This window comes from Teleopsis dalmanni, chromosome 1 (assembly GCF_002237135.1).
Source record: "Teleopsis dalmanni isolate 2A chromosome 1, ASM223713v2, whole genome shotgun sequence".
NCBI classification, from domain to species: domain Eukaryota; kingdom Metazoa; phylum Arthropoda; class Insecta; order Diptera; family Diopsidae; genus Teleopsis; species Teleopsis dalmanni.
Genome location: NC_051846.1, coordinates 94,091,735 through 94,103,888, shown reverse-complemented (window position 1 = coordinate 94,103,888; position 12,154 = coordinate 94,091,735).

Genomic DNA, 12,154 nt, shown 5'->3' with positions numbered 1-12,154 from the left:
TGTACACGTTTATGTACATATTTTTTATGTACTTATTTATCTTCTATGCAACGAATAAAATAATAAATACTATCAATAAAGTTATAATTACTACCTCTATATTTCCGGTGCTTGTAGCTGCATTGTTTTGTAGATTATTGTTGGTCACCTCTGTCTTTTGTTGGACGTTGTTCCTCGTGTTGTATTCATCGCTGGAGAACCATCCCATCGTTGAGTCGTTGATGATGAAATTTGCTGTATTCTTAACTGGAAAGTTTTCTCCTTGAATTTTTGTTCACTTGTTGCTTAATTGACAGCGATTATTTTTATCATCTTATATGACGAAAAGTGTATATGATAATATGGTTAGAGCTTTGAGAAGAAAAAAATTTTGAAATTTTCTTATGCTCGAGAACACTGTCACATTTTTTTTTTTCTTTTTTTTTTTTTTCAATTAATTTTATAAGATATCTTTAACTTCATTACACAAATGTTTTGTTTATATTACTCAGATGATATCAAATATGAATATAGTGTCGCAGTAGTATCATTACGTTTTACTATATTATACTACATTAAAATATTTCACTGACGTCACATTCATATCGCGTGTTTAATTGGTATTCATTTATTCTTGTTTGTATGTTTCACAATTTCTTTGAACATTATTTATTTTCATTCACATTATTTAATTATTTAATGTTTAATTGGTATTCGTTTATTCTTGTTTGTTTGTTTCACAATTTCTTTGAACATTATTTATTTTCATTCATATTATTTACTATTATTTAATTAATTTAATTAAAAGTTTAAAGTTTATTTTATTTTTAACAGTTTTTACACTTTTTATAGTATAGGTCCTTTGCCAGTTTGGCAGGATCGCCATGTAATAATATGATTATATTTTATTTGGTCGTTAGATTTTTTGTATAAGTAAAACAACTTCCCGTATTGCTCGTCATGTTAAGACTGATTTTTATTTTCATATTTTCCTTAAATCTAACATAATTTCTTATGACTAATTTCCAATAGAATCTTATCTAATGATTCTATTGGTTAATACTTAAATTACTATCGTCTAATTGGTTAACCCAAATTAGACGTATATAATAGTTTACATTTGTCAGTTATATTCTATTTCACAGTGGCACACATCTGGTGACCAACTGTATTGAGGGTAAATCATATTGCATGTACAATTGCTTGCAATATGATCTGTGAAACACTTAACACAAATTCATGTGCTGAGCATGCCGCAATCCAAATTGTCAAATGCATATTGGAACAATTAAATATGCATACAAATATTTTGTCATAAAGAAATGAAAAAATAGACGAGTCAAATTTCTGACCCATAAATTATATCATACTTGACAATTTAGGTTTTTCGGTCATGCTTGATATTTGAGTGTTTCGGTTTGATGTGACACATTAAATATCGCACACAACGTATTGTGTGTGGTCATGGTTAAATTGCCACTACAAGAGTTTTCTAAGGGGAAAAAAATATGGTTAGTATCGATAATTCTTGATATAGAATTATCCTTCGTATATATATTCCGTGAAATTATAATATTTACGATAGACGTAATTCGACCACTTGAAATAATATAATTCGACTTTGTATAATAATTCTTGATGTAGAATTATTGAGATAAATTGATTTAGCTTTGTGTTAATAATTCCTGATGTGGAATTATCCTTTGTATAAATATTCTGTAAAATTATATTATTTACGATAGACGTTATTCGACCACTTGAAATAATATAATTCGACTTTGTATAATAATTCTTGATGTAGAATTATTGAGATAAATTGATTTAGCTTTGTGTTAATAATTCCTGATGTGGAATTATCCTTTGTAGAAATATTCTGTAAAATTATATTATTTACGATAGACGTAATTCAACCACTTGAAATAATATAATTCGACTTTGTGTAATAATTCTTGATGTAGAATTATTCCTTGGTGTATTATTATAAATTATTCACTTACAGTAGGCGTACTACAGCCGATCGTAGTGTAATAATTTAAATTCAAAATATTCCTTCGTGTGAATAATTTCTTTATATCGAAATTTTTCTATGTGCAACTAGTGCTAATTTCCACTTGTAATCCCCAGGTGTATGTACCTTAGTAAATATTTTACAAGTCAACTCTAGAAGAAAAATGCGCATCTTATATACGCACTCGACCGAGCTTTTTCGTAGCGCATCATTTTTGTTTACAGCTGGTCTCATACATTTCTTGTTTACTTTGCCGTTCTGTAATTTTTTGTTTCATCTTGCGTGCGGTACCCAGAATGTATACTTCGTTTTCTCTTAGATTTCTCTTTGCGGCGAAAATTTCTTTTGACATTTCTTGTTTTGTTTACCAACGTGGGTTTTAAAGAAACGCATTCGATCGATGACGTTTATATTTATTTCATTTTATTAATTTTATTTTTGTGCGTGCTTGTAAATAAGTTAATAAATACAGTAATTAATAAAAAATGAATTACCTGAATTCATTTGATTAGTTGAAATAAGTTAATAACTAAAGTAATTAAATAAAATACAATACATGAATTCATTTACTTGGTGTTTTAGTTCGTGTTATTGTTCTTTTTTTTTTTAGTGCACGTTTATGTAGGTGGAAATTTAGTGTAAATTTCCATCCTTACATTTCGCTCCTTCTTCGGGAAGTGAACTGGATCTGAACCACTACTTGCTTGAGTGATTTCTATTTCGTTTCTTTGGAGATTTATACACTTTGTAAAACTTGTTTTGATGTGTGTTAATATAGTCGTGATCGCTCGGCTGAAGTACTCCTTGACTTTCCATTTGTTTTAGCTGAGTTCGATTGCTGAAGGAATTCCAATTTCCGAGACATTGTTCTTTTATTTGCACCATAGGGATATCTACTTTATCTTTCAGTTGCGTGCAATTATCTTTTTCTTGATGTGAAACTTTTTGTGTTTCTTGAATGGGACTTGGGGTTTTGTGAGTCATTCGATGTTGTGCAGTTCTATTTTCGATAACTTTAATCTCCTGTTAATTCTTACTTTGAGGAAAGAAACTATTGTTAACTTTACATCACAACTTTCCTTCCCCCTTTGCAGAACATTGTGGCACGAAAATGTTAGGTCTAATACCCCTAAGGTCAAAAAAAAATTTTAAGCGTAAGTTTACAAACTTTGAAATATATCCTAAAAATATGTTATTATTTTAAATGCAATCATTTCAGTTTGCATATATAATATGTTAAGTTTATTTATTTGGTATATATTAGTGCTGTTCACATTATTCGAAGTTTTTAAAAATTCGAATTTCTTCGAATATTCGAATATTCGCATTTCAACGAAGTCTGCGAAGTTGGAAAAAACTTCGAAGTTTTTGTGAATTTTTGTTCAAAATTTAAGTGTAGTGAAAAACTTCGAAGACTTCGAAGACTTCGTAAGCAAAAGGTGAAGTGAGAGAGCAAAATGCAAACAAACGTGCATCACATAAATTGTTTGAGCGATGAAAGCATTTGCTTCGTTTGTACGGTTTTATTTTTTTTTTTTTTTGGTATTCTATGCAGAAAATTAAAAACATGTTTTTTTGTTTTATTACATAAAATTTATTTTATTATTAAATATGTATTATAATATATATTATTATTAAATATGTTATTATTAAATATTATTTATATTAAATAAAAAATTTACATTTTAAAGAAAAAATATTCGATATTTTTTTTATATATTTGACATTTTTCTTAAAACTATTAAAATTTGTATATACTAAATCAGTATGTTTTCTTAAAATTACCTGATTCTCTAAATATTATTTATATTTTACATTTATGATTATTATTCTTGTTTTTACATTTTCCCTTGCTTATTTTAAATTTTACTATCTTTTACCTATTCTTAATTTTGCCATTAATGACATATTTCTAAAAATATGATATGTTCAATTGATTCCTTTGTTTATCTTTTACCTATTTAACTAAATTATATTACTAACATTATATACACCTTTTTTACAACAAATATAGTATTAAAATACTCCAGTGAACTGTATTCCTGGATGAGTTGGTGCTAAATTAGAATTGTTATATTGCATAGGTTGAGGTGGTGGTAACGGTGTTGGTTGTGGTACATAAGGAGTTGTATTTGTATACTGTATAATTGGTGCTTGTACCGGTGGTGGTGATGGTGGAGGATTATTTCTTATAACTGATTGTAAACTCGGAGTTCGCTGTAACGTAGGTTGTTCTTGTTCTGTTGTAGTCTGAGTTCTTAACTTCTTATATATTACATACAATAGTAAAGATAACACTATAATTGCCCCTACTGATAAACCTCCAACTGCGTTTAACGTTTTTCTATGGAAATGTAATTCTTCAATTCTTTTCAAATTTTCCCTTTGTTTAATTACAATTTCTTCAAACGTTAAAGATTGCTTTCTGGGTTCCAGTTTATCTATGTTGGTGGCCGGTAAAACAAAAACTTGATCTATTTTCACTACAGTGTTTCGGAAAGCAATATTATTAACCTGTACCGAACAATTATTAAATGTTAAAAAATAATGTCCCTTAATTGATAGCCTTCTCTGATCACAAGTGCTATTAAGCTGACCAATATTCATATTTAATACTACTATCATGTTACTGTCAATCTCTAATACCTTTTCTTCTAGGTATCTAGTTACAGTACATTTACCTGTAAAAACACAACTTTTACTTGGTTTTAGTTCAAAAATGGACTTATCATTTTCAAATCTATACCTAGTTCCCTTTACTTCTACTGTTGTTTCTAAGTCTGTATTTACCTGATTATTTTGCTCATCTGGTATCGGTACAATTAATCTTTTTTCTACCCATATTGTTTCCGCTGGCACCTTTATAACTAACACTGTTAATCTTTGTTTAAACGTGGCTGTTCCTAACTTTATTTGTTTAAGTTTTTGGAAGTCAATATCAAATCTTTGTATCTCCTCTCTACTTAAAATGTTCGGTTGAATTATCCCTGACTTAGCCGATGCCACACTTTGTTGAATTTTTTCTACTTGTCTTCTTAAACTTCGAATTCGAATTCTCCATTTCCTCTTAGTTGTCTACTGAAATTGTATCTGAGTTTTTTGCAAGTTCCGCCTCTTTTGTTTTACTCCTTGTTATAACCGCTATTGGAAGTCTACTCAAAGCATCCGCATTTTTATTAGTCTTTCCCGGCTTATAAAAAATCTCGAAATCGTATTCTAGTAATTTCAATCGAAATCTTCCCAATCACGTATCTTGATCTTTTAAGTTAGCAATTCCACGTAATGGGTTATGGTCCGTATATATTTTAAAATGTCTTCCCAGCAAATATGATCTGAAATTTCTTGTTGCCCATAATATAACAAGTAATTCTTTCTCTATAGTAGAATATCTTTTTTCAGTACTGCTGAGAGCACGGCTTGCGAAGTAAATGGGCAAGTCTGATCCAACTTCTCCTTGGGATAGTACTGCCCCTAATGCTTCGTTACTAGCATCCGTTGTTAACAAAAATTCTTTTGAAAAATCTGGATACTGTAAAATTGATGGATTAGTTACTGCTACTTTCAACTGGTTTATTGCTTTTTGACATTTCTCATTCCATTCGAACTTTTCCCCTTTCCTCTGTAATTTATTTAATGGTAAAGACACCTGAGCGGCTTGTGGAATAAACTTTCTATAGTAATTTATTAGACCTAAAAATGATTGCAGGTCTTTTACATTTCTAGGTACTGGGATGGCTGTAACACATTTTGTTTTCTCCGGGTCTGGTATCACTCCTTTGTCTGAACATTTATGTCCTAAATATACGACTTCTCTCCTTAATAGTTGACATTTCTCAGTTTGTAGCTTTAAATTGTTTTCCCGAAGTGCTTATAATACATTCCTAAATCATTTGTCATGTTCTTCTAGATTACTGCCGTATATTACTATATCGTCCAGATATACAAAACAATTAATTCCCTGGAGTCCTGTGAGAATGTTATTCATTATGCGCTGGAACGTTGCGGGTGCTCCCGTCAGTCCAAACGGCATACGTCGAAATTCAAAATGTCCAAGTCCCGTACTAAATGCTGTTTTTTTTTGTCTTTGCTGTCAACTATCACTTGGTGATAGCCACTAGCTAAATCCAAAGTCGTAAAATATCTACTGCATCCTAACTGATCCAAGATCTCATCTATTCTCGGAATTGGAAAAACTTGTTTGATGGTCTTTTCTTTATTTTCCTGAAATCTACCACCAAACGCCATTTCTTTTTCCCGTCTGTACCAGGTTTTTTAGGTACTAAAATTATTGGTGAATTCCATGGTTACTTGCTTTTGGTTATAATTCCTTCCTCTAGCATTTTATTTACTTGTTTGTTTATCTCTTCTTTATGTGTTTCTGGTAATCTATATTGGCGTTGATTTATTGGTATCTGACCTGGCGCAGAAGTGTATGTAAGTCTATCTCCTGGTAAATGAAACACATCATTATATTCTTTAATTGTTTTTGTTATCAGGCTTCTTTCCTCTGCATTTAAATTCTTGTTCAAATTTATTGTTTCTAATAGCAACTCATAACATTCATCCATATCAATTTCCTTATTTAAATTGACATTTGGTAGCGTGTATTCATCATAATTAGACATATCACTACCCTCTAACTCAATTTCTGCATCAATTTTAACAGAATAATTATTTGCATTTAAAATTTTTACGTAGCCTATACAATTTATTACTTTAGTTAGGCATTCTCCTGAGTAAACCTTTGGCAAAATTTCTTTTTTATGAACAATTACTGTTTCTTCTTTAGATGCTGTTTTTATTGGCACTACCATTGTAGATCTAGGTGGGATCGTGACATATTCAATCCGACCGTGATCTCCAATGTCTACCAGAGGTAAAACTGCCACTTCTTTCTTAATATCATGAAATTTTAACACCTTTCCAATTGTATCCATTGTTGAACGATTCCATAGTTCATCTCTTCCCAGTAATCCATCTGCTGGTATCTGGCTTCCCAATGGAACTACATGCATGTTGAATTTTAACTCAGTAAATTCCACATGCTCTATTTTTATTGTACCCAATGTACTTATATTACCACCAAAGGCTCCTATCAGTCCCTTTGTATTGCGTTTATTTATATCTACTTTATTTAATAACGCTTCGGACTTTATCAAACTTGTATCAGCTCCGGAATCCACTAGAAGTAGCAATTTATTGCCCACTGCCTGTTTACAAGGTACTTCTATATAGACATCGTCGAACGATTGACTAATACCGTCCATGGTATTGTAATTCGTTCCCGTAACCCGTGGTATTCGAAAATTCCGATAAATCTAATCTGACTGACATTATTAACATGCATATAATCAGTACATGTATTACAATAATTCCCAAATATTTCTTACATTCATTTGATAATTGTTCTTTAAAATTATTATATGTATAATTTGCCATATTTGTTAACTTTATGCTATTTACTTTCACGTTATGAGATTCTTTTGCTTCTATTATGGTTATTTTATTTTCTTTCTTTTTTTTTAATACATTCCTTTGGACTTCAACTTTTACTTCTGATGCTGGTTCACTTTGTTGTGTTATATTTATTTTCCTTTGTTTTTCGGCATTCCAGTCTAGCGTCTTAGACTGGGCCGGTTGGAGTTTCCTTGCTGAGTAGGTAGCGTTACTCGGCAAGCCTTTGGCATATGCCCTTCTTTTCCACATCTGAAACATTTAATTTTGTCACCTCCAGAGCTACTGCTATTCTGTGATCTATTTCTGTGTTGTAAATAATTTTGGTTACTTGTCCAACGACTATAATTATTTGTTATTTGGCGTTGATTTCTATTTTCTGAATTTACAAATTTACAAAACCTATTTTGTTCATGGCCCTTTACTTTACAAATATTACAAAACAACGTATTCAATTTCTTAAAACATTTGGAAGAGTCATGCCCCATTTTTTTACAGAAATTACATGTTACTTGTTTCGTACTTAACTCAGTCATTGTACCAATTCTACATTTTGGGCCATTCTCATGACCATATTCACCACTATTTGAGCAGTACGGTGTGTTTTGTCTGTCTTGGCAATTTACCCATCCGTGTCCTAATTTGTTACAAAAAACACACTTTGTTTCCGTTAACGACATGTTAATTTTAGAACCATGTTCCCCTAATAGTTCTTCCGCTGATTCTGCTATGGCTACAAGTTTAGTTATTGTGTCATTCTCCAATCCAATAAATCGGTGTTTTAAGTTATTATCTCTAAGTCCCTTTATGAAACACCTGACAGCTAACTGTTTGTACTCTCGTAATTGCGACAGGATTTCCACTTCACCCCCTTGATTTTTTATTTGTGTCTCCGCTTCGTGAAGTAGAGTCTGTAGACGCCCCCCATAAGCGGTAGCAGATTCATTCAGTCTTTGTTTGTTATGTGTTAAATCTTCTCTGATGTTGTAACGACACTTTCCCTAGGGTCGTTGCTTATTTGCTGAGGTATGCTCAGTCTCTCCAGGATCGTTGCAATAAATTTTATATGTAACTAAAATATTCAGAGACACGCTTATGTTTTCTGTATTTTATTATTTAGTAGAATTAAATAAAATTTTAAAATTAACAAATATTGGTAAAGTTTAGCTTAATTTTATTAGTAACTCCTTAAATCTTCCAAATGACCTGTATTGATTTGAATATAACAGGATGCTCTGTAGTATTTCCAAGAGTTATTCGGATGTTGTGATTCACTTTGATAGTTTAGAGTTTTCTAAGGGGAAAAAAATATGGTTAGTATCGATAATTCTTGATATAGAATTGTCCTTCGTATATATATTCCGTGAAATTATAATATTTACGATAGACGTAATTCGACCACTTGAAATAATATAATTCTACTTTGTATAATAATTCTTGATGTAGAATTATTGAGATAAATTGATTTAGCTTTGTGTTAATAATTCCTGATGTGGAATTATCCTTTGTATAAATATTCTGTAAAATTATATTATTTACGATAGACGTAATTCGACCACTTGAAATAATATAATTCGATTTTGTGTAATAATTCTTGACGTAGAATTATTGAGATAAATTGATTTAGCTTTGTGTTAATAATTCCTGATGTGGAATTATCCTTTGTAGAAATATTCTGTAAAATTATATTATTTACGATAGACGTAATTCGACCACTTGAAATAATATAATTCGACTTTGTGTAATAATTCTTGATGTAGAATTATTCCTTGGTGTATTATTATAAATTATTCACTTACAGTAGGCGTACTACAGCCGATCGTAGTGTAATAATTTAAATTCAAAATATTCCTTCGTGTGAATAATTTCTTTATATCGAAATTTTTCTATGTGCAACTAGTGCTAATTTCCACTTGTAATCCCCAGGTGTATGTACCTTAGTAAATATTTTACAAGTCAACTCTAGAAGAAAAATGCGCATCTTATATACGCACTCGACCGAGCTTTTTCGTAGCGCATCATTTTTGTTTACAGCTGGTCTCATACATTTCTTGTTTACTTTGCCGTTCTGTAATTTTTTGTTTCATCTTGCGTGCGGTACCCAGAATGTATACTTCGTTTTCTCTTAGATTTCTCTTTGCGGCGAAAATTTCTTTTGACATTTCTTGTTTTGTTTACCAACGTGGGTTTTAAAGAAACGCATTCGATCGATGACGTTTATATTTATTTCATTTTATTAATTTTATTTTTGTGCGTGCTTGTAAATAAGTTAATAAATACAGTAATTAATAAAAAATGAATTACCTGAATTCATTTGATTAGTTGAAATAAGTTAATAACTAAAGTAATTAAATAAAATACAATACATGAATTCATTTACTTGGTGTTTTAGTTCGTGTTATTGTTCTTTTTTTTTTTAGTGCACGTTTATGTAGGTGGAAATTTAGTGTAAATTTCCATCCTTACATTTCGCTCCTTCTTCGGGAAGTGAACTGGATCTGAACCACTACTTGCTTGAGTGATTTCTATTTCGTTTCTTTGGAGATTTATACACTTTGTAAAACTTGTTTTGATGTGTGTTAATATAGTCGTGATCGCTCGGCTGAAGTACTCCTTGACTTTCCATTTGTTTTAGCTGAGTTCGATTGCTGAAGGAATTCCAATTTCCGAGACATTGTTCTTTTATTTGCACCATAGGGATATCTACTTTATCTTTCAGTTGCGTGCAATTATCTTTTTCTTGATGTGAAACTTTTTGTGTTTCTTGAATGGGACTTGGGGTTTTGTGAGTCATTCGATGTTGTGCAGTTCTATTTTCGATGACTTTAATCTCCTGTTGACCTTGTTTTGCTTGCTTTACGGGTATTTCCTGTCGCGGTATTAGCGACGTCTCTGAGTGTACTTGATCTTGAGGTATGGAAAGTAACGAGGTTCTTACTAATTCGGTCAATGGTCTCCTAAGCGGTGGATTTCGACATTCTTGAAGCGGTGGATTTCGTTGTGAATGTGCCTCTTGCACCTGTGTATATTCTTCAGTAGTTGTAACATGTTGGAGTCTTTGTAGTGGTGGTATTTGAAACGTCGGTTTATTTTGTATGACTTGGACTAGGTTAATTCTTTCTAGATTTCTTTTGTTTGGCGTCTCGCGTTGCCGTTCTTGCTGTAGTTGCTCGACATGTTGTTGAACTGGTAAAACTCGTTGATCTTGTCTGACTGACTGTTGCTTAGGTCGGTTGATTGGTTGGTTGCAGTGGCAGGCCATAAGATAACTTCAAATGTACCTCAATTAGCGATTTTTCGCCGTTTTGTTACCACATTCCTCGCAAGAACCCTAGTATAGAAGAGTAGAGACTAAATTCATCCCACTGAATTTAGGTAACTTAATAGGTCTTTCATCTTCACCATTGAGCAGTCTGATAAACTATCACAAAAGTATTTTCCTAAGAACCTATATCTTCTGGATGCTAGAGCTGGGCATTCACAGAGAAAATGTATTATTGTTTCTCTCTCCTGCGGGTTTCTACAATTTCTGCAGTGAGAGTTATATACACCAATGACCAGTAAGAACTGCAATAAGCCTTGCAGTGTTTACGCGATCTCTTTTGATCAGTTCCAGGGATTTATTTTTATTATAGGTGGGCCACGTTAACCTGGAAATTGCACATGACCTTAGTGCTTTCCATCTGTTATTGGCGAGTTGCAGAAAGTAAAGGAAGGTACTTCTTTTGATGGTCTCCAGGGTAATATAAAGTGGTACCGCCAGTGACGCGTCGAAGGAGGCACCAGAGCGGGCTAAACTATCAGCTTTCTCATTCCCGACGATGTTCCTATGCCCGGGAACCCAGATGAGTGTGATATCGGCCAACCGATTTAGCTCGTCGATTGCTTCTCTACATTCTTTTACTATTTTTGATTTTATTATAAAGGATTCAAGAGCTTTAATTGCTGCCTGGCTGTCAATAAAAATAGCAACACTACATTTGTTCTCGATGTGGCTTGCAATTTGCCGACAGGCTTCTCTTATTGCTAGGATTTCAGCCTGAAAAACCGTAGCCTCATTAGGTAGCCTAAGAGAGTTATTTATATTTTTAGATGGTGCGAAGATTCCTGCTCCTGCCCCACCGCTCATTTTCGAGCCATCTGTATATATTGAGATATCGTAATTTGCTTCGAAATTTTTCCTTTTCCGCTCATTTCTTGAAGGGAATATTGTCTGAAAATTCCTTTCGAAGTCTATACACGGATTCATATAATCCGATGTCATCCTATACAGACAATTTGGAACTGTACCTAGAATCCGACTATGTCCATATGTTTGTTCCAACCATACGCCTGTTACTTTTAGTCTTACAGCGCTGTTACAAACTATGTTTTTAATGTGAAGATCAATAGGTTGTAACGACCCTTTCTTGGTGTCGTTGCTTATTTGCTGGAGTATACTCAGCCTGTCCAGATTCGTTACAATAAATTTTTAATTGTAACCAAAATATTCAAATTCGTGATTTTATTTACAAGATTTAGGCTTTATTATAAATAAAATTTTATAATTCAAAAAAAAAAATATAATAATGAAATAGTTAAAGGAAAAAATGATATTATTAGGATGATTACTAATTGTTCCGGAGTATAATAATTGTTTTGGATGTCCTGGGGGAGATCTGGTACTGATGATGTCTTCGTGTGACAGCCGATCGTAGTGTAATAATTAAAATT